Source organism: Megalops cyprinoides, chromosome 25 (assembly GCF_013368585.1).
Source record: "Megalops cyprinoides isolate fMegCyp1 chromosome 25, fMegCyp1.pri, whole genome shotgun sequence".
NCBI classification, from domain to species: Eukaryota; Metazoa; Chordata; class Actinopteri; order Elopiformes; family Megalopidae; genus Megalops; species Megalops cyprinoides.
Window position 1 is genome coordinate 2,509,042 of NC_050607.1, and position 24,678 is coordinate 2,533,719.

Consider the following 24,678-nt stretch of genomic DNA (forward strand, 5'->3'; position numbering starts at 1 on the left):
ATCCTAATAATAAAACACAACAAAATGGCAAAACCAATGGGAAATTATTCCAAAGACCCTCAGTAGTGCTTATTGCTTATTCCTCTGGATATTAGTATTGACGGAAGACAGCAGAGACACATACAACAGTTCCACACCAGTGACCCAACATCTTCAATGATCAATTGGACAGAACAGGCCTCCGTTTGCTGATGGGATTGAATACATGTGTGTGGCAGCAGGAAAATAAAGAAGGCATCGCTCCATTTAGCTTTGTAATGAGATCGAAACGAGACAGCCACAACGGCGTACCTCAGGGAGCGGGGCTGTGTTACAATAAACTCAAGATAACAAGTCCAATCTCTGACTGTAAGGTCAACCCAGCACTGCTCTCAAATCACAGCACTCACAGTGAGATGTGGCATTTCATTAACAGGGTATGTCTTTCAAAGTATCTTCCATAAAACAAAATGATCAAAAATCATACCCGTATTTTATCTTTTTTTCCACCCAAATATATTCCCCAAATTGAGTGGAGGAAGGAGGGCAGAAAGAGGGTAAGTCTGGGGAATTTGCAGACAGCTGCAGCGATTTGCCTGAAGGCTTTCAGCCCCGTGCCAAACACAGGTGTAGGCTGGACGTGTGGGTGCATATGATTGGCCGATGAGGGGAGGGGCCCATCTCCTGCAAGGCAGCAGCAGGTATCACAGGCCTCGGTGGCTGTCAGGGCAGTGCCAGCTGTGGGCTGTGATGGATCAGCGAAGGACCGCTGTCATGCCCTGTCATTTAGGAATCTCTGGGACGTGGGTAGGTGGTGACCAGACAGATTTCTGTGGTGCCACCTTTGAAAAAAAGTTTCTATAAACTGATTCATCCAGCTGCTCTGAATTGCCTCATGACAAATACATACTGGTATACTCAGACAGCTGTAGCTCAATACAGCCAGTGAAAGTTCAGAGGTTTCAAGAAATGATTCCCTTTAGAACTGATTGCCTACACCTGTAATTGTGAATGTAAAAATCCCTGCTGATATGTGGAACAGATCCTTTACAAGCGTTATAGTATTATTTACTTACTCTGGACAATTTATGTATCCTACTTCCTAAATATTACTCATTTATATAGCACGTTCAGGATAGGCATCTTACCTGAAAGTGCAACAGCAGTATCCCACCTATGATCTGAACCTGCAACCTCCGGGTCACAGATCCAGCTCCTTTAAACACAGTGCTACACTGCAGGCTGGGAGGCCAACACCAGATCTGTGAATTTCTGCCAACATACCTGTCCGCTTTAGTGCTGGAACGCTGACAGTGCAGAACCATCAGTCCTGTGTCCTCAGGTGCTCCCTGGTGTGTGTGACAGTGACCTTTGTGTGAGGTGAGACTGATAAAGTGGGTCAGAACTCTGGGAAGGAGGCCCAACAACACGGTAGCACACTGCCACAGGACATAGTGGGGGGGGGGGTGATACGAAACCTGGCACCGCTCGAAAACCTGCTTTCTTTCAGGACCAGCCAGCGTCAGCACTTGCTAAATTCTGCAGCACACAAAGTGCCCTGAAACCTGGCTAAGTGTAATTACCTCACGTCACTCGCTCCAGCTCTCTCGGCTGTGGGGCCGGACTCTGAGAGATTAGACACTCAGGAGTCAGGGCTGAGAAACGCATTGTTCATGATGGTCTCAGCGCTCCCCATGGTGGCATCTGACCTGTGAGGGCTCTGTACCTATCACTGGTGCAGCACAATATTGAACCTTATCGAAACCTGTGAAGGGGGAGGGGCTTATGTACCACTGTAATGAGCGCCAGATGGACTAATTAATCCACAATCAACAGCAGAATATTAACTAAAGCGCACGGCAAGGCATATGAGGGTTTGATTATCCCTGAACCTAATGGGGCTTCTGTTTTCATCAGCTTGTTCATTGCTGCCAGATGTGGACTGGGCGGAGTGGACCACCACGAGAATGAGGCGCTGCATCTATCTCCCATGATGCTCTACTCCTGCCCTTCCCTGTCCATGGACAACACAGAGCCGCATGATCAACCAGCACAAGACAGTAATGATGGAGGTCTGCCTGTTATACGTGCCATTATACAAAAGCACCGAGAAAAGGAAAGGTGATTGATGTGGAAGATAAACAATAGCTTTCGTTAATCAACGCCATGACTGGTGCTGGTAAACTATAACATAACACACATCCATCTCTTTAACTACTTAGTGACATCCTGTATTTGTGTGATGATGCAATCAAATCTGTCTACTCACACTGGCATCACCAGTGACCAGGAACCCTTGTAAATGCAGACTGTATGGATCCATATTCACCCATAAACACCCTCGCCATAAACAAAGCCTGTCCTTAATGAATTACTTAGCAAAGCATACTAATGACTACTGAATAGTTTACACACAAAAACACAACAGGTGTTCAAGACTCCATGTTCCTCAAAGAACCAGTAAATATCCTGATTGTGTTGTGCCAAGACAAACCCATGAGCTACGCCATCACATTCATTCCAAAAAATTCATCGCACTGTTTACAGCCAATGAAATATGTGTGAACTTGGAATGTGAGAATGTCTGGGGATTGGTGAAAGTGATAAGCTCCGTGGCTGTCCATCTGTTTGTGTGTATGTGTGTGTCTGTATATGTGAACAGGACTAGTGATGAGACAGCAGGTCTTCTAACACAAAATCCCTTTAACCCCAGGATCCTAAACCTAATCCTATAGCCCAGTCCGAGACCAAAACCCACACTCCTCCTGCGGAAGCAAAACCGACATCTCCTGATGTCTCCTGATGATCTATACTATAAAACAGAATACGAACAACTCATTGCTTATTATTGACTCACCGATTCAGATTTTTCCAAAGCCTCAACTAGGGTGGAAATATTAATATCAATGTGAATATAACATGTTACACAAATAACTTACAATGATCAGGGAGAGATATATTAAAATTAAGATATATTAAAATCACAGGAGCAAAAAAAACCAGGTACCCTAAATATAGGTACAGAGCAACATTTACCACAGTAAATGAGCACCAAGCAGAATGCTAAAAATTAGCCATACTGTGCCATAGGGACAGTTTCAGCTGAAGGACAGCTGCATTCAAAGGGAGCTGCTGTTAGAGACCTGCTCTGAAGCCAAAGTTACTGCAGAATTTAAGAGTGGGAGGAGGACCGACCCTTAAAGCCCCTCTGCTGCCAAGGTTTTGACTTTTTCCTCCCAGGGTCTTGGTTCAATACCTTAACAGACAGAGAGCAGAATTTACGCAAAGATCTGATTTTTAGGACACTGGCTTATTCTGTAAGGCTGAATTTCCACTGTAAGCGCTCCTGTTTGGCTTGTTATTCGTTTATTTTTTTTTTAGGCGTGAACGCTCAGAGCTGCTAATGTGTGATGTATAGCAGGCAGCAGGTGATTAATGTAGCCCTATAAAAGGAAATGGTGGCGATGCAATCAGCTCTCGGTGATACTCTTTAATACTCCATTAACACTTTTACGGCATCAAATTAACCACATACGCAGCTTTGCAGCGTAGGAATGCCAAACTACGCCTCAGTGTAAAAGGTTTATTTGTAGTTTCAGGGACTTTACACAGCCTCCTCATGTTTTACTTAGAGGCAAATGCGTGTCACAGCGTGTATGAAAATTACAGAGTCATTAACTGAAGTAGCGCTCAATCCACAAATTTTTACATAAAACGGAATGCTTATTAAATATTACTGTAACAGATTTAACATACGGGAAGTCCTATGTTGACAACAGCTATCAGCTTTAATCAGAAGAGCCTCACTACCAATGTTAATACCTACTAACTGATATGTCACAACAAGACTTCACTAACAGAGACACTGTCTTCATCTCCGTGTATGGGCAGGTGATGTGTGAATGTCCTGGAATGTGCTGGAATGTCCAGCTTTTCACTAAGCACAGCTCTCACTCACAAGTTTCTGTGTTTGTCCTGTTTTACAGAGGGGGTTGCAGGAATTTTAAATGCACGCAGGGAGAGGGCAGTGTAGCATAGTCGTTAAGGAGCAGGACTTGTAACGAAAGGATGGTGGTTAGATTCCCCACTGGGACACTGCTGCTGTACCCTTAGGCAAGGTATTTAACCCACAACTGCCTCAGCAAATATCCAGCTGTTTAAATGGATAACATGTAAAAAACTGTAACCTATGGAAGTTGCTCTGGAAAAGAAAGTCTGCTAAATGACAATAATGTAATGTAATGTAATCAATTCACCTTTTCACCAAAAAGACAAAAACAAAAATACAGGATTGTAGTGTCCAGGAGAGGAGAGGAGAATGTGGAGCTGGGGAGAGGCTGTGAACTCCAGGAGGTTGTTTCTGACGCCTGGGACTCCAGTGATATGAGACGGCTTCCCCATCTACCATGGCTCCCATTCACAGCCCTTAAAGTCTCATTTCAATAATAAGTGTCAACCTAAAATATGACCGCCACTTCGATACAGTAAAGATGTTATGAGTATATAAATCACAGAGACCATGAAAGAGACCATCAAAGGCGTGACTCTATCAGCATGGAAGTACAGTAAAGTGACTGGGCCACAGGGGAAATTTGGCAATCCCCCCAACATCTCAACCAGAACCAAGCACTGGCCCGCCTTTAACCCTTTAAAGCCTGAAACGCAGCAAACACAATGCCTTGGGTCATTTGTCACACTCTATCCTGTTCCCTGTAGGGCAGTGGGGGACAAATTTGACCTATTTTCTCACTCAACATGCTATTCACTCATGTATTGTTTGCATGTCTTCCCAACCTCCATCTTAATTGCCTTAACTTGCGGCCTTTAGTGAGTGTTTTTGTCTTGGGACAGAGGTTAAGACCTTAGTGAATTCTACTGAATTGTATAAGCCTGGGTGCATACTCCTTTGAATTACGTTTGTAATTCATTGTTATTTTAAATTGAGAATGTATTCTACTTAACTCAACTCCACTGTCACATGTACCCATGTAATCATGACACCTCTGCTAGTTCTACTGGGGAGAAAAAAATTACAGGTGTGTTTCTGGTTACAAAACATACATAAAAACGTTGTGCCTTCCTGAACATATTCAACATAATTTTATTTCATATTGAAAAAAGTTCACCCTACACCAACAGACATCCTTCCATACATGCCGAATACACTGCATACCATTACTGTCTGAATGTGCTTTCATAAAACTGGTAGCATTTGGTGTTGTTTTAGATCAGTGCTTGCATTGTGCTGATGGGAGACCACATGGTGTGCCCACGAGCAGGCACTTCTGAGAGCTGAATGGTCATGTTCACCCTACCAGTGGCACACAACCATATGTGCCAATGGGAAATGACACAGACCATTAATTGCAAACACAAGGCAACCTGGAAATCGAGGCAGCTTTTGTCTTTCCTGGTCTTCCACTGCAATATTGCTGGTTTAATTCCGCCAAATTCAGCACTCAGCCGACACATGCTGCCCATGTAGGGTTAGTCAGCTAGAACGTCCTCACCGCATGGACAGTGGGGCCTATGTCATCGACAATACCAGCAGCAATCCTCACAGGGCAAATGCTATAATATAAACTGTGGTGTCAAAAATATTTAACGTCTACTGAAATTCCACACACTCATGTTCGGCATTTTCACCTCAAATTGAGAGAATGAGCTACTTTCCATTTAACCAGATAATTACACCAGGAGGAAGGCAGTTTTTTTTTGCCAATTAGAGACAAATTATGCAAATATACAATAGGGTATGTATCATTTTTCAGCTGTGTTAAGTGATACTCCATGCAGCACGTCGTTTGGAAGTGAAGTTAAATGGAGATTTAATTGTCCGAGGTTAATGAAACGTGTATGACTTGATGAAATCTTAAGATGAGAAGCTTGCTCCTCTGCTTTACTTCCAGTCACCTCCTAAGGTTTTTTCCTTTTGAAAGCTAAACATATATCAAAAGAGAAACACCTCATGCTGGCAACTTCTACACTGCACGTGTAATATTCTGTGTGGAATAGTGAAATTGTCTTGGCTTGGAAAATTTTTTTTTTTTGGAGAGCTTCCTGTACTGTAAATGTAGCAAATCTGGGGAGAGGACCACTGATTCATCTTTTGTAAATATATTAATTTCTTCTTGACATCCAGAAGCTCTTCTGTGGAAGCACGTATACAAAATGACTCCACTCAACAGAACTACTATTGACCTTGGCTTTGAAGCTTGATTAATAAGCAATGCTTTTTATTTCAATTCACACGATTGTTAAACTTGTGACAAAACATAAAAAAATAAAATATATATATATTCACTGCTATTCAAATTTATTACTATTTAGCAATTAAACTATTAAGCAATTAGCTGGTAACTTATTAAATTACCACATTACTACTGCAAATTATGCTCCATGGCACTTAGATTGAACACCCCCCCCCCCCCCCCCCCCCCCCCAAAAAAAAAAAAAAAACAGCTCTGCTTAGCTTGGATTAGCAGCAGGAGCAAGCAGGAGACAGGGAGAGAAGCAGGAGACAGCGAGAGAAGCAGGAGGAGACAGTGAGAAAAGCAGGAGACAGCGAGAGAAGCAGGAGGAGACAGCGAGAGAAGCAGGAGGAGACAGCGAGAGAAGCAGGAGACAGCGAGAGAAGCAGGAGGACACAGCGAGAGAAGCAGGAGACAGCGAGAGAAGCAGGAGGAGACAGCGAGAGAAGCAGGAGGAGACAGCGAGAAAAGCAGGAGGAGACAGTGAGAGAAGCAGGAGGAGACAGTGAGAAAAGCAGGAGACAGCGAGAGAAGCAGGAGGAGACAGCGAGAAAAGCAGGAGGAGACAGCGAGAGAAGCAGGAGGAGACAGTGAGAGAAGCAGGAGACAGCGAGAGAAGCAGGAGGAGACAGCGAGAGAAGCAGGAGGAGACAGCGAGAAAAGCAGGAGGAGACAGTGAGAGAAGCAGGAGGAGACAGCGAGAAAAGCAGGAGGAGACAGTGAGAGAAGCAGGAGACAGCGAGAGAAGCAGGAGGAGACAGCGAGAGAAGCAGGAGGAGACAGCGAGAGAAGCAGGAGGAGACAGCGAGAAAAGCAGGAGGAGACAGCGAGAGAAGCAGGAGACAGCGAGAGAAGCAGGAGGAGACAGCGAGAAAAGCAGGAGGAGACAGTGAGAGAAGCAGGAGACAGCGAGAGAAGCAGGAGGAGACAGCGAGAAAAGCAGGAGGAGACAGTGAGAGAAGCAGGAGACAGCGAGAGAAGCAGGAGACAGCGAGAGAAGCAGGAGGAGACAGCGAGAGAAGCACGCAGCCTCTGATAGAGCCCCAGCTGCAGTGATCTGCGCAGCGTCTCTGGAATCAGGGTGAGATTTGCGCTGGAGCGCAGCTCCGCTGATGAAAGCCAGAGGAGAGCAGTTTAGAGGGAATTTCATTAGAGCGGCAGCTGAGGGGAAGCCTGCCTGGGCTGCTGTTTGTTTGTGTTCCGCGGCGGGGCTGAGAAACCCGCCGTCCGCAGCTCGCCATCTCTAATGAACCCGGGCGGTGTGTGATCAGCGCGGCTCCCTGGCGCCTGGCCGCCGCTTCAGTCCGACCAGCCTAAATAAACAATCAAGCGCCGGGCGCATCAGAGCTGGCCGGAGGAACACAAGCCGAGTGCCGAGCGGCGATCGCCAGGATCTGCTTTCATCTCCCACTCACCACATCTCTCTTCAGCTGCTCTCTCATACACACATAAACCCATCTACTCTTCACCTGTTCCAACCAGCTGAAAACAATGCAAGAGGACTCCTCAATGCATCTCTGCACCTTTAATATTCTAAGACATTCACCCACACAAATTCAGCAAGGTGGTGTTTCACTGTGCTCATTCACATTCTTTTATCACACGTATCTATGGGTGACAGAGTATTAATGAGAGGTAATTGCTGTAGCCTTTTGTTAAATACACTGTAGTGAGAATGAGGCAACAGAAATACAGGTTTAAATAAAGGTTTAATTTTTTTCCGGACGAGGCAAAATTTGTTGTGGTGACTCTCCTACAATGGTGTCCAGCATCTGGCATTGGAAGCAGTTAGTTCATATGTGCGTTTCAGCCGTTTCTTTAAGTGACTGCCAATCTCAAATTTCAGAATTCAGCTGGCAGGATGAACCGATATGGTGACATAAACCATCTGCGCAAGCTGCCATGGGTAATTAGAAGCAAAGCAAATAATACCAAACACTTGGTCTAAAAGCCTGCAGCCTCCTCACTCACTGGTCACTGTGATGGAGTGTTCCTTCAACACGTCCTTTCGTGCCTCTACCTGCGGAGTAAAGTTTGGAAGGTGCTCACGGGTGAATGGATATCAGCGGTTCTGATTCTGGACGCTGGACACTGCGTGGGTACTGCTCCAGATGGACCCAGTTGTGGACAAAGCCAGCCTTCACCCCTATGCAAAGCATCTGAACCCGCTATGAGCTGGACTAACGAGCCTGATCATTTGCATGCATGCCTAGCGCTCAAAGTTTCAGCAAACAGCGCATTACGTGTAATTTGCATCGGATAAACACCATTTACATAATGAGAGAAGGTTGGGCACATGAAACAAAGACACAGTTTCTCTATCTGTCAGAAGGGCCTGCAGTATCACAGCCAGTGAGGGTCTCATTACAGAGAGACAGAGCTGTGGGGTGAGGCGTGCTGTATGATCACATATAATAATCCCTCAGAGTCCAACAGGTCAGGCCAGCCCACTCAGCTGATGAGCTCTGATCAGCACCAGCTGGTAACTGGGAGCCAGCAGGGGTCTCTATAACTCCCCAGCCATAGTGCGCCCCCTCCCCCCCCCCCCCCCCCGTTCCACATAACCCCACAGAGGGGTGTTTCTCTGCTGTAGCACCGTGAGGTCGGTGTGTCGTAGGAAGTGATGTGGTGTTGATGGGAGAAGACAGGTTGCTGTCAGGTGAAATGTCCTGCCAAACCAGGGCCATTAGCAACAAGCCGTGGAGTGACAAGTGGAAAACCAGGTGCAGGAAGATCACCTGGCATGTACAGGGTCTTCACAAGTCCACCTGCTGAACCAGGTTCCGATAAAGAGCCAGGGTAGACTGCATTCATTCAGAGGCTTTGAAGACATTAACACTCACAGGACAGGTGTGACAACACAAAAAGACTAGCAAATTCAAGAAAACAGCTTAGCCTAATTACAGCCAACACCTCAGAGGACAACGGGCTGGAATTAGCCATGGGGGCTTCAGGCCTAACACCATTAACCAATTCTGCCTCTTTCATCCCTTTAAAATAATTGTAAAATCTCATTAATGAACAGGGAGACAACAGCGTGCAGAGAGAGAGAGAGAGAGAAAGAGAAAGAGAGAGATAGAGAGAGAGAGAGAGAGAGAGAGAGAGAGAGAGAGAGAGATGGAGAGAGAGACTGAAGTGTGTCTGACATGAAAATGCTCCTGTCTGATGAAGAGTCAGGTTGCTAAAGCGCTGTTGGAAGCCGTTCCGATGACGTTAGTATCTGATGAGCTTACAAAGGCTGAACTCAGGGAATCCACACCGCCCAAACCTCCTTCAGTGAGAGGTATTTCAGTCACTGTATCACATTCCTTTCAATCACCTCACTCAGTATTTATATAAAGCAAAGGCAGTGCTTAAGTCTTTTCTAATATTATTGTATTTATAGACTTCCATATCACCACAACTGTGCAGGTGTCTTAGGTCCGTGATGTCTTTACCAGTTTCCTAACTTTCTGAATTCCCTTGTGACTTTCAAAAACCAAGTCCTCTATTAATGAACTCTGCTGAGCCTACCTCAAAGAGCTGAAGATGTGTGTGTGTGTGTGTGTGTGTGTGTGTGTGCGTGTGCGTGTGTAAGGCTGTACATCTGAACATCTGTGTGTCTTCCTCAGCTCTCTCTTACTGCACCTTTCTCATCACCTTCAAGCCAGTGGATGGAAAATCCAGATATCCAGAGAAATGGAGAATCAGATTTGAGTGCTTTGAGAAGAGCTTTGAGAGCAATAAAGCGAAGCCTCTTCTTCACTTTTTATGATTGCACAGTATAAAACAGAGGAAGAATATACTTCAGTACTAGATGGATTTTACTAATACTATAGTAGCTGTAAAGTCTATCCATGCATTTCTTCCCGACCTCTGTGGGGTGAGAATAAATTAAGAAAATCTGCCCCCTTGGCTGAGATGTTCCTTCATTTGGCAGAATGTGAGTAATTATGGAAAGCTGATCGTACTTCAAGGTTTAAAAGGCAATGAAGGAAATAGCTCCAGGAGTGGCTTCTATCTTTTCTTGGTCATATACAATTAAAGACCCATGTTTAAGCAATAACACTGCAACTACCTACCAGCACAGAGTAGTATGGTAATTTCATTTCATGTATAATAATGGTACAGTAAATCATTAAAGCAAGCCTTACAACCATTATTACATTTACACATACAATTACTCTATTAAAGCAAACTCATTTCTTGGTATGGTACCTTTTTGTTTCCTGGACTGAATTTGTAGCAAACTAAGTTTGGTCACGTTCATCACTATTTGCCAGAGACAGCAAACATCTGGAAAATCTTGACTGTCACTAGCGGCAAAACGTTAACCAGAGATGTACTAGAGGTTTACCACTAGATATTTATCATCCACTAAGTGCTGGTTGTTCCTGGCAAAGTGTGTGCAAATAGTGGGTAAATGCTGTTACTGGCAGAGTGAAATCCAATGCTCCACTGCTGTGATTAGGAAACTGGACTATGTCACATGCCATGCGTCATAGGATACGCCAGACCAAGATGCTGACTCACTGTGGTCTGTAAAGTATCCTACTGCAATGGCTAAACGCTGTCTGTATTCGTAATGATTCTCAGTTCAGTTCTTGAGAATGGAATAATGCCTTACCATTCATTCTCACTGAGTATTTGCTCCTTGCTCCTTGAAGCGCATGTTCATTCTTACCGTTAAGCTGGGAGAAACTTAAAGGCAAGAACTGGGACTGCCAAGTCTTGCAGCGTTGTCTCAATTTTCAATTCAGCATCGGCATTATTTCTAGGTGTTGAATTTCAACCCGCCACAAACAGAATCCCTGCCCGATCTAATTGCAATCTTTTAACTAATTAATTGCAACTGTAGACCTTGCAGATGTTCCGTCTTGGCTGAAAACTGCCAGCTTGTTGTGTCTGATTGTGACCTGCAACGGAAAGTCTCTGTGAACTCTTGGGCTCTGTTAATATACTATCAACTCCTTGACCTTTGCCATTGTATGATCTTGAGACCTAAAAGGGCTTTAGAAGTTCCTTTCAATACCTTTGAATTCATACATTTTAGAGACTTACTCTTAAGCTTAGATTTTTCCGTACTTTAGTGTTATTTTCCACTCTGACAGTTTGCAGCAGAGCAGGCCCAGGGTATTGTGTAAACCAAATCTCTCACTCACTAAATTCTATGTTTTGTGCAGCAGATGAATAATACATTTTGTCCAACCGGAGAATATATCATTACAGAGTAATGAGTGTCTGTATAAATAATGGGAGTTTCACAGAAACGCAGCCAAGGATGACACAGGTTATGACAAACCGCATTAACAAGCAGTTTATTAACGAGCGCGACAGCCGCTACACGGCAATTACCATCTTTGTGTAACCACCACAACACAATTCGCAGATCAAGTTTTCGCCGCGTGTAGCACCCGCTTTTGTCTCGACGGGGGCAATATTTCTGTTGTTATGAGAACGCCGCGCACCTCCCACAGCGCTTTGTGCAAGAGAAGCTGAATTCAGCAGCGCGAATCTCGCCCGTTTGATTAACGGAGTCCGGCTCACATTATTCACATTCTTCAGTGTGAGCTCATCACATCTGAGGCTCAAAAGCAGGAGCCTCAGGACCCAGACTCTCAGCTCACACGCTCAGGTACCGGTCCCCCGATTACAGCAGCAGCCTGCAGGATGCATGCCAATATTCACCGCACACATCCCCCGTCTGGCTCTGAGTCCTCACACTAATGACCCTAATGAAAGATCCTTTTCTGCGCGAGAGGGCCCTGGCATTTCTGCTCCTGGGAGACCGGTCGTTTAATTCCCAGCCAGATTTACGGGCTGATTAAATAATGCAGGCGGCCTGCAACATGCCAGACCGCATTGTCTGAGGTGCCCTCGCAGCACCGTCCCGGCACCATCGTGGCCGCACTAATCTTTAATCTGCAATTAGGCAATCACACGGCCAAAAAGATAGCTGCACCCGGCCGCCGGGGCTACCGGCCAGACGATCCATCTTAATAAGGCAAACCAGGGGTCAGCAATTAAGGCCAGACTTGTGATTGAGCCCAGTGTATAGAAAGGTTACTCCTGGGTAAGAAAGCTGGAGGGAGGGAGTGGGTGGTGAGCAGAATGACATCTGTGCCCGTATTAAGTTCTCCGTACCTGGCCAGGCGGTAACGGAGGAGGGCTTCGGACGCAGGGCTGGGGGGGGTATCTAATGGATCAGGTCTCTGAACAGCACGGGCTCCAGGAGATCACTCTCCACGGGTAACAGATGCTTAATTGGAGAGCCGTTCCGCCAAGCTTGAGCAAGCACTGCGACCGTTAGCAAGTAGTCAGGTGGCTCGGTGGGGGCAGTGCCTGTCTTTGGTCTTGCAGGTGGACTCCACACCTCCACACAGAGGCTTTTTTCCTGCTGATGAGGCCACCAGGTAGACAGGGCCCATCTGCATCTAGGGTTCACGGGCAGACTAAATGGCCCCCACACAACTGCAGAGAAGGGCATCTGCTCCAAATGCACCCCCCATTTCAGAATCAGATGAGACTGGCTGCTCAGGTGCCAGTGGCTCTCCTGCTGTGTTTGGATAACTCTTCCTGTAGGCATGACACTGACTGGAGCCAGGAAACCAAGCTCATTGGTACACAATTATATGAGCAGTTATACACAGAAAATATGAGCCACATCATTAATAAATAAGCCAGACCAAATGAGTCTGTCCTGTCTTGTCTCACAAAGGTATTTTTTCTCTCTGTATTCCATGTGACATATAGAGTTCATTGCTCCCTGCTGGAAACAACCAGGGCAAATGCTTTTTACAAAATCAGACAACCCCTCTGCCCTGGTCAACATCCTGCCATGAACAGAGGCCTGGTTTGGGGTGTGAGGCATGAAACTGTTGTCTCCGGCTCCTCTTTGGCTACAGTTGTGCAGGACCCCAGCACCTTTCTCACTGCACAGATGGGTCATGTGCCCATCTCTGTATGATGGAACTCAGTGTGTCTCCTAAACCTGTTAATGGCCCTGAAAACCCATTGGTTTAGAGAGGAGAGGACACCGTGGTCACTGTAATTTCATCTGAAATGAAAACACCTGCTCTCCCAGCATGCTCCACGGCCCACGTGAGCAAGTGGGGACTCCGTGGGGAAGCCCGAAAGGCTGACAGATCTGGAACCTGTGGTCATTTCAGTGGAACAAAGAAAAGCCACGTACAAGGACACCCCCTGGAGAAGACGATGATCACTGAGTTGCTATCCCACTCTACAAATTTAGAAAGTCATGCAGCAAAGTCTATGGATTTCAAGACATCCGCTTAGGCACTGCACCGGCACTGGATAACAACAGCATTCTTGAAATGTGCGATGACTCGTAAATGCAATCCTGGGATGGTTAATCAAAACCTGAGCAGAGTGGGCCAGCAGTGTAGCACAGAGGTAACCCAAAGTTTGCTGGTTTGATTCCCCACTGGGCAAGCTACTTAACCCATAATTGCCACAGTAAATATCCAGCTGTATCAATGGACAATATGTAAAAGTTGTAACCTATGGAAGTTGCCCTGAAGAAGAGCGCCTGCTAAATAATGTAATGTAATGAGTGCACTTGAGTGTTGTCTGTTCTTTGGTGCGCTCTGGGATACAGTACATGGTTCCTTTGTAGTACGCTCAGACTCAGGGGTACAGCAAGCCCAACGCATGTGCAACACATTCCTCCGAGTGCACCGTCTCAGGGCGATACCCGCCTCCTTCACTCCAGCACCAGACAGACCGCCACGGCCACTGGAACAGAACCGATATGAGTGATGACGTGTTGCCTGGTTACTGACTGGAATCTGATCCTGGGAACACACCTTGAAATTGAACAGGGGGGACTGGTGTTGTGATCTGCGGCAGGTTATCCACTGCAGTATGGGTCCAGATCATTCTGCTTTGCCTACCAATGCCGGACTGGCAAGAGCATCCAATACACTCTGCTACTAATGAAGCACCTGGACACAGACCAGCATACCTTCCTTCTTAAAAATGGTATTAGGTGCTGAAATGTTTGTGACTGTCCCCCATTTAGATCAATGTCAACAGGTTTGGAAAAAAAAACTTTATTGGGCCAGTGGTAATTAAAATAAAGGCAACAACAGTCCATCATTCGGTATAACAGGAGCAATTTGTTATGTATGAGCAGAACAGTGTTTCTTTACTGATCTGTAATTGAATCAGGTGGTGTGTCACAGTTTGGCATCAAAGCTTATTGGTCTCTTCGATAGATTTTGCAATCAGAATAAATTACCTTTGCAAAATGCCCGGGTCAGCTGGGGTTACCCCTGCATTGACAGGGAATTGATCTAATTTTGCATTGAGCTGATTAAATACACATTTCAAACCGTCTCAATGACAACAGCTCATTCAGACAAGGACAGGAAGTGTGTAACCGCAACTGAAGCTCTTAGACTCGGCTCATCAAAACGCGCGGCTTCTCTCAGTGTCATATCAGTCACATTACCCTTGTTAATTCAAGTACAACAACGCAGCAAATGCTGTGATGTATACTCACACCAAGGCGAAGGCGGTGAGTGCTGTACCGCTAACAGAGGCTAATAAAAGCTCTCATGTCCAGACTCTATTGTGGAGTGGAGCCTTTAGCAGCACTTTAATGCAAATGACTTCTCCTCGGCTGGCTTTGTTGGGTATTCATTGTGCTCCTTATCGTCTCTCCCCGGAGCTTGGCGGTGCGGGCTAGGGGCGCGGAGGTGTGCCACCAGCGCCGTCACCCCCTGTCACTCCTGTCTTATCAGGGCCAGCCCAGAACGCGCCCCCTGACCCCCGGGGGCGGCGTGCCCGTCTCACCCGCACCGGCTCTTTGACCTCTGACCCTTCCCGAGCATCACCTCTTCTCAGGACGTCTCTTGTGTTTCTGTGACAGACCGTGGGGGTGAGGGAAGCCTCCACAAGAGGCTGTGTGACTCTTCACTTCCTGTCGCTGGAGGAGCGCTGGAGGAGCCCGCTCCTCTCTTACCCACACCTTCTGCTTCCAAACCTCCCACATTAGAGATGGATATCTCCAGGCGGAGGGCCGTGGAGGAGCCGCAGGCATGGTAACCGGATGGTGCAGATAAGGGGCGGATTTGTCACATGCTATCTGATTTGCTCAGGTCTGATACCCATCGGTGTGCTTGAACAAAAATGATTAACACGCCGAAACCTTTCGACAGGCTCCGTACCTGTGCAAACAAGAGTAAACAGCAAAGAAACAGCTCAGAACCGAGCGAGGTGTTAAAGCATTTTTATCTCAGTGTCTGCACCTACAAATCCCGCGATAAGCACCTTATAATAATCAGCTGCTTCAGTGAGCTTCAGAAAGCTTCAGAGCTGTGATTTAACAGTTCATATAGACTGCATTTCTGTATGATGACTGACAGTTGTGCTCCTACTAGGATGTGGTCTAACACCATCCTGATGTAATTAAGTGCACCATGGTTACTTCCATAAAGCATCAATATGCAAGAGGTACATTTTATGGAGACCAATGAGATCTACAAGATATGCCTTCATATAAAACTGGCCAATCAAGGTCTCTGTTGAAGGCTGTTGAGAAAACGCAAGCGTTCAGTGCGTATCTGTGTCTGCTGTATGGTAAGCCACAGGCTAATAATGAATGAAGATTACCCACCTCCTAACACACACACACGCATCACACCTCTACTGAGACTTGGGTCAGATTTGGGTCTGTCTTCAAACGGATGCACTTAGCTTGGCTTAGCTCAAACATAAAAGGACGTGACTAGTCAATTTTAATTGGACAAGAGGAAACCTCCTCTGCAGATAATGACACATTAATGAGGGTGTCGTCTGCCTGTGTAAATGAAGCTAATCGCACAGCCACAGAGGGACAGCCTCTCACGTCTCTTCCTGCCTCTCTGTCTAAAGCCATGCTGCCGGGGGGAGGGTGAAGGCCTGAGAGCACAGAGCCATGGCAAATGTAATCCCAAATGTCCTGCTCTGAAACAAAGGGAACACAACATTACTGGAGATACCAGTCACATTTACATTACATTCATTTCGCAGACGCTCTTATCCAGAGCAGCTTCCCGCACAAAAGAGCAGAAGTGTATCCATTCAAGTTGAATGAGCACCGGTGTCAGACCAGGGTAACAACATTCATAGACCAGAGAGTGGGAGCACAACACCATTCAAGCCCTACCACAGGTTAACTTGTGCAAACTGACCAGACAGCCTAGAAACTATGGGAAGCCAAGTACATACCACTACACATCACAGTCACTAGATCATGGAATCCAAAACACTTCGCCAAGGTCAGTGAACCGTTTTTTTCGCTAAAGAGGCGTAAAACTACATTCTCCATTAGAAACCCAGTGGTGAGACCACGCGAGAAGAGGAGCAGCTTTTACTCACACTCTGAGATAATGATGTCATTGTGATGTCATCCGCTTCTCAGACACGTCAATCAAACACATCAGCCTGGCTTTCCAAGAGCAAGCCCCTGCTGCCAGCATTTTCAAAGGAAGAGCGACTGTTGAAGAAACAACTGTCGATGTGCTATGCGTGTTGCCTGTACAGAGCGGCCCAACCTAAAGCTACACATGATCAATTTGACTGTACAAAGATGCAACTGCGGCAGCGTGAGGGAACAGAGCACTGGACTTCCAGGGAAGCACAGTCTGCCCTCGGCTTGGCAGGGCCCTCATAAATACAGACAGCATCGGCTGAGAGATGAAGGAGATTTGAGGGAGCAGTAAACCAGACTCTGAAGAGCCCCCCACTCCAGGTCAGGGGCTAAAAGGATTGATACACAGCTGAAAAGGTCAGCCGCGCGCTTATTGGGATTTATAAAAATGGAAAAGAAAAAGGTCAACGCATCAATTCCCCGTTAGATCCTGGGATTCCCGTCCTAAAGGAGATTTAGTGGACTGGCTGATAAACTCATTGAGAGTATATCTTATCCCGTCTCTGGGATAAGCTTATTGCTGGGCTTTACCATGCTAGTCTGTGTAGAATTCAGAGGAAAATCTTATTCGGAGCAGGAGGTGAATGGTTGTGCCTTACATTACAATGACATTAAGTAATCTAGATATTTTTAATCTCCTGGTAATGGATATACAGTTCATATACATGGTTTATGTGTCTGTGCACCTCCAGTATGATGTTCACTACATTCTTTGGTAAACATTTGATCGAGGAGGATTTGATTACTGACTGCACTTGCTTACTCAATAATGACTGTGTGAGTGTTTTTTATGTGCCTCTGATCTCTCATTTCCTATTCAGATTTATGTTGATAAAATAAATCTGTTGAAAAAAGCTGAAACTTTTTTTGATATGTGGGTTGGTCTACTGTTTTATTCTGGAGCGGTTTTACTGCCATCTTAGTCAGGGCTTCCTAGTTGAAGAGAATTTGAATTTCAATGGTTTAATTCCTGGTAAAATAAAGAATAAATAAAATAAAAAATTGATCCTTGCTTAGTATTTCAGACTCTACTAATTCAGTATACAATCTACATTAGACTTGAGTTGGTGGTTCGTTATGAGTTGAGTTAACGGTTTGCTCACATTTTCTCAGTCTGTAAACTACCGAAGAAACCCATTTAATATGATCCTCCAATGGTGGAGATCATACACGCCCCATAGGAGACCTCAGCACAAAGAGTCATGATTTCCCCTGCAATCAAAGCCGGGACTTTGACATATCCAGACCCTGATTAAAACGGCGAGGATGACATATGTTATGAGCAGGATCTGCGTGATGAACGAGACTGAACGCTATCAGCCGGGATATCCGCAGTTAATGTGCTGTCATTGCGCCTTAGCGATCGCTCCAAACCCTGTGTTATATCTCAGCATAATATTCCTGCCGGACACAGGATCAATCAAGCGACACATTTTTCTTTTCTCCCCTTTGTTCTGTCCTATCAGTTTTAATGGGGGAGGCCCATCATTCAGAAAGATGTAATGGGGGCGGAAGATTGATGAGTACATTTGTAGCTAACAGTCAGGAGATAGAGCCAGCTCCTGTGGGGTGACACAGGAAACCCAAGGTTCAGCAGCACCACTGCACTGAAAACCATTCCTCACACACACATACACATGTACACACGCAGTGTATACATACAACACACAAACATATACATACACATATAGACACACAAACATACAAACATGCACACACATGCAGATATACACATGTACACATACATGCAAATACGGACATGCAAAAGCACACACAAACACACAAATATGAATATATGCAGACACACACACAATCACACACACACACATACAGAAACACACAAACTGCATGTGTGAATCCCCTGTTCTGTGGGACATCATGCCACTGATGTGTTCAGCTCTGCTCTGCCTGACGGGTACAGCCTCAGACTCCTCTGCACTGTCTGACCCCATGCACTGCTGAGGAGGTGCCAGGGCAAAGCCCGGGCTGCAAGGTGCCTTTGCACCTCCCTGCTATGCGCCACACGGACCGGGCATCTGCTTCCACACGCCGGCGGGCCAGCGTTTGCCGGAGCCGGACTCCCGAGAGTCCCTCCTCACCCCGGGCTGAAATTAACTCCTGCTCCGCCTCATTTGAGACCTGTCACTTCCTCTTACCAAACGACTCCGGCGCGGCCCTTCAGATGAAGTCCGCTGGGCAGGAAGGCCAGCTGCCAGTGAGGCTGAAAGTGCGCGCTACCCCTGAAGAACAACGAGTCGCGTTGAGGTGTGTTAGAACGGCCCTCGAATAGCATACAGCCCTCATTTCTTCACTGGAGACAGAAGTGAATGGGAGCCGTTTCACGGCGTGCTCTAATTTCACTTGTGTTGACTGCTGTAGGGACCGCGCCATCAAAGAACCAAATCCCGCCTCTCTTTTCTGCTGTCGTGGCTTAAAGGGGTGGCATTTGTTAGAGTATAAATTTGCTCCATTTCTGATTTATCTGTCAGTTAACAGCGGGGGCTGGGGCTTACAGGCCAGTCTGCAATGTCTCATTTCCCCAAAGCCTCAGAGTCGAACGGAACAGCTTGACTGCTCCGCTGCCTCCGCACTGGAATGTGAACATCTGCGTAAAATTGGGAAACTGGAGTAGGAAAATGACGACAGCAAGACATAAAAACAGAACACTGCTCCAAAGGGGGAAAAACCGAACTGGTACAAACTGTGGTACGTGCTATTTGGTTAAGTGCCAGATTTACAATGCAGACCTGTAGTAGCGAATCACAGCATCACTGATATTCACAGAATTGGCTGTTAGCATAGCCTTGCAGTAATAAATTGATATGACCTCTGACCTGGCCATTCAAGGCCTGAGAAGCCTCACTTAGCAGCCACGTCTCAGGCCACAAATCAAGCCTGGCGGCCACTGTGCTGCAAACTGAGATAATATATGCATGAAAATTGAGCAAACAAAAGCAGCGGGTGATTCACTAACCCAGTCAGCACGTGGAGGGTGTTTCCCATTACATATGGCAATGAGGCAGCTGTAGGAACAACTCCTCCCAGCAATTGGGGGCAGCCCATACTTAAATCACTTCAACGCAAGGTTGTCAACAGACATATAGCATATGGGGCTAGCTGAGTGAGGCTAGCACCTGCTCTCATCCAGCCATGAGCGCAAAACCTTAGCTCTGTGGCTGGGTTCTGACTAAGTGATGGGTCAGACAGCCAGGCACATACTGAGATCTGAAGTCTAAAACCTCCTCCACAGCTTCAGGACTGACCAGTGTAACTGCAGCAGACTGCTATTCAGGCCTAGGTCATATTACACGCATAATGTTATACTGTTACACAGCTCTGTTCTGTGTTTGCTGAACTGCTACTGAACTTAGCTACTACTCGTCACTCAGTGGAAGTTTTTCACTGTCATCATGAGGTGGACAGCGTGTGAAATTCATGAGAGGTAACATTGGTCAGAGAGTAATTCTCCATATGTGATGGATTCACTTCAATTAACACAGCTATTAAAAGCACAGACAGCAAGCTGGCCCATATTCCATTTCATATCATTGGCACTTTGTCCTTAATGCTGATTTAAAAATTGATCAAACGACAGTGGATATTATTTTTTTACCCACAATACTGTGACTACAATACATTGACTTCAGCGACTGCTGAAAGCAGTGAGAAGTATAAAACAAAAACACACATAACGACAACATTTATTAAAACCTTGCACAATTATTTTAAAGTCAAAGTTAAGAGCAAAGCACCACGGCTAGCTTGAATCTTGCCCCATATGTTTGATTAACCACTTTCTAAACACTAAACATTTTCAGCATAAAACAAACTTTTTTACGGGTTACTGAAAGTATACCTTAAACTGCTATGACTGCTTTCTGAAATCCATCCTCACTGTGAAAGCAAATCTGGGTCACAACACATGCAACAGACATGAGAGTGGCTTAAAAATGCCAATGAGGTCACTGCTACTTCTCCTGCATCTCAAAAACACTTTTTCCTCCAGGTTAAGTGGATCACCGAAAGAGTTAACTAAGCTTGGAGCAAACTGAAAAAATCCATCATGTTCAAGTGTCTGGAAATGAAGAGAGGAAAGGTCCTGCGTTCTCTCTCCTGGAGAGCTGGCTGTACAAAAGACACGTGGAGCAGCAGGGATAGCTTTGTGCAGCACTGGAAGTGAGGATATTCCTTTGCAGAATACCTGCAGCACTTATAGCAAACAATAAGACCAGACTCTCAGATCCGCCGGGGCTGGAGGATCAGAGCAGCAGCAATCGTGTGGAAGTGAGTTACACAGACTGCGAGCGAGGGAGAATTAAAGTTAGAGAGAGAGACGGAGAGGAACAGTGGGAGAGTGGCAGATGGAAATAGAGATGTGGATAGAGAAGAAAAGAGTAAAAGGGACAGAGGGAGAGAGGAAGAGAGAGAGACAGAGAGCGAGCTTGGCTGTGTGAGCGTTGTAATGCTGTAATGACTCCTAACTCGCCGGTTTAAACAGCATGCTGCACTCGGCAGAGCCACACTGACACACTTCCAGCAGCGCTCCAGCCGAGAGCGCACTCTTTTGTCCCTCAACACCCCATCGGCATGACGCACAGCTCCGCCGGCTCCCCCTGCTAGCTCCGGAGAATCTTCATAGCTCCTCCAATTCCCCCATTACTCCGCTCCCCTCTGAAGCACCTTCTCACGCTCCCACACACTGCGAGAAGAACAGCGTTCACTGCACTGTGCTGCAAACCCAGCCTCCCTCAGGTCTGACTCTGACTAACCTGACGGTCTCCCAGCTAAATACCAACACACAACATCTATTGCTTCATGGTGCACGAGTGGGCAGGCATTGTCATGTCATTTTCCCTGGCGATGCCCAGCGCTTGAGCCCCACAAAAGCCTGCTGCTGCCGCCAGCAATTAACAGCGTTAATCCTCCATTTCCACTCCGCGCTTAGAAAAAGAGACACTTTACATCTAATTAATGCACAGAATGCTTTTATAAAATAGCTAATGAGGCTGTGATCACATTAGCATGAAAATGTTCATTAGGACAGCGGGGGATGGGAGGAGGGATCCGCTCCGTAAGTAGCCTGCTGTGAGACGAGCTGCACTGGGGAGCCCCGCTGGAGTCAGCCAGCTCCGGACCCGCGGCCGGCGCAACTGAGCGCGTGCAGACCACCCGCGCAGACAGCGTCCCTGATTGGTCCTTCAGAGCTCTGATCCAATCCCACGCCGTGCCCTGCTGACTCCAGCGGGCCAACAAAGCTGCCGTGACAGATCCGCAGGAACAAAAACAATTGTCACGTTTCTTCACTCGCAGAAAGTCGGGAGCGTACAGGCACGCTTTAACCCCGCTTTCCTCCGTCACACGCGCCATCTGAGCGAAGGTCTTTATTCAGCCTGAGAGCTCCCTGATAAAGTACCCACCAGCCAGTTCAATCGAGCCACAGTGCCACGCTCTTAGAGCAATGTTTCAATGCTGAACTCAGTTTCCTTCGAGAGATGCAGATGAAGTGTTCATTCACACATTGACCAGAGGCAGAACCAGAGGTGGAAAACCCCGGCTTCAGAAAGTAAAAGTCCTGCCATGTATTTGTTCTAGCCATTCACTAAACAAGGTGATTTCACTAATTAGCTCTTCTACCTGGCTGAAGAGTTGTGCTAATTAAATTCAGCTGATGTAGTGCATGGATGGAACAAATACGTGGCAGGACTTTTACTTTCTGAAGCCGGGGTTTTCCACCTCTGGGCAGAACATTACACATCATGAGGAGAACTCCTTCAATGGGCAGTGTTCATAACTGCAGTTTAGACCAAAGCTTTACAGAGGTCTACAAAGCCACAGTGAGAGTCTTTTCAATTCAAGTGTGCATGACTATACACTCACATAATACAATTGTAACAGACCTGAGGTGAGCTCTGCCTATGTGAAGATAACCACTTTAATTCAATATTAATAATACCCTCACATTCTCCATCCAGGTGAAATTGACCCTTTTTCTTTTCACTCAAAGTGCTCTCACTTCCAGAACAGAACTGTTCTACTGCTGAAGCTGCTCCTACATCTGCTGCCCAGGTAAAGAAATAAACCCCTCTCTTTCAGCTGAAACTACTGCCACATCTGCTGCCCAGGTTAAAAGAAATGACCCTTGTATTCAGCTCAAAATATTCCATCCAGGTGTCCTGTAAATTAGCCCTCTCTTTCATCTGAAACCCCTGTCACATTCTCTGACAGTCCCATGCGCACACACACACAGACACACACACACACACACACACACACACACACACACACACACACACACACACACACACACACACACGCAGACACACACACACACACACACACACACACACACTCAGGTGACTGAGGAGGGCGCGGAGCCTCAGGTAGCTCTTACCTGTGCGATCTCATACAGCAGTTTGTAGTGCTCCTCTCTCCTGCGTAAGGTGCACAGATTGCAGCCCATTATAGTGGCGCGCGGACGCCCCCGTGGCGGGCAGGCAGTGGATCGGACGGGGCGGCGTGTCTCATCGGTCGCTCCCGCACACGCGGACACACGCGCCGACGCATGCGGGGGTCCCTCCTGGAGCGCGTGACCGAGTCAGCGGCAGCAGCGGCAGCGACAGCAGCCTGCTCCTCTCTCCCGCGTCTCACTCTCACACACACTGGAGCTGCGGCTCCCGTTCATCACAACACACCCCCCTCCCCTCTCTCTCTCTCCCTCTCTCTCTCTCTATCTCTCTCTCTCTGCTCGGCTCCGGCGCACATGACTACACACATTCCAGCTCATGAATAATAAGGAGGGGGGCGCTGATTATTCACGACGGGGGGCGGGAGAGGGGAGGGGTTTCGAGAAGAGGAGGGGAGGGGGTGGTTGCCAGAGATTCCCAGCATTGCGCTGGGTCATTAAGGATCTGCCACAGTTAAACAATGCGTTCCTTTGTGCTAGTGGAGCCCGGGTTTCCTCCAGCAGAGAGAGAGACACATTAAGGAGAATATGCTGAGGAGGGAATATGTTTGCAGTTCTTGCTCATAATAGCATTTACATTAGTGGGAAGGATTTTTTCAAATGGCACCAATTAAACAAAAACAAAAGAAATGATCAATTTAGCTAGTTCCATGCAAAAGGCGATTATTTCTCTGGTGGAGAAGCAGACAATGTTTAAGCATGTAAGCGCTGCAGGGATGGAGTTTGTGCAGCGATGCAGTGTTTCATTTCTGTCAATATTTGCACTGTGTCCTTTACATTTCATACCGTTCAGCGGGGGAAATCATATTTGCTAACCGTAAGGAGCAGATAAGAGGAATATCACCAACCGTGTAATCATTCTGCCTCATTCATCTTCAGACCCAGGGGACATTTATATAAACTAGGTCTGCATCAAGCTGACCTCTATAGGGTCTGCCGTGTTAAAAGACTGGCTTGTAGAAATTATGTCTGTGCTGTTACTCCTTCTGCACCCTTATGTTTGACATATGTGTTCTTGCACCTCTTATTCACGCGTCTATTCGCATCAAATAACATTCCCACAGCATTTCTGCAACATTGAAACAACAGCCGCTGGGTTTGTTATGTGCCAGGATGGGGTAAACAAATCTGTTGCTCAAAATGTTGCCGTTACTTGTGTCAAAGTAAGCGTGCCTAAAAATCAAACTCAGACAAAAAACAGAAGGCCCCATTGAAAGAGCAACAGCGACAGAAGAGAGTTTTGTTTAAAACTGAGATAATTAAAAGAAAATGGATTCGGCCTTAACCATGGGAACGGGATCGCTTTTTAGAGGCAGGATGCGAGGCTAATGAGCATTAATTGGTAACAAATTGGCTTCTCTGCTCACAACACCCTGGCAGAGTGGAGTCGAATTAAGAGTAGATGAGCAGCCATCATCTGGCTATGGGACTCCCCTCGGGGGCACCGTAATCCCATTTTCTGGGCCTTCATTTTCCTAAACAGCCTGGAGCCCAGCCAAAAGCTGCTACCTACATCCAGCAGCATCATTACAGTTAATACTCCCAAGCCTTGAAGATCCCTGAAAGCTACC

At 46.5% G+C, this 24,678-nt stretch overlaps 1 pseudogene; it reads right to left on the minus strand.

The window, feature by feature from the left end:
- LOC118771906 overlaps positions 1-23,350 on the minus strand; it is a 41,780-nt pseudogene extending 18,430 nt beyond the window's left edge.
- Positions 23,351-24,678: the final 1,328 nt, after the last annotated feature.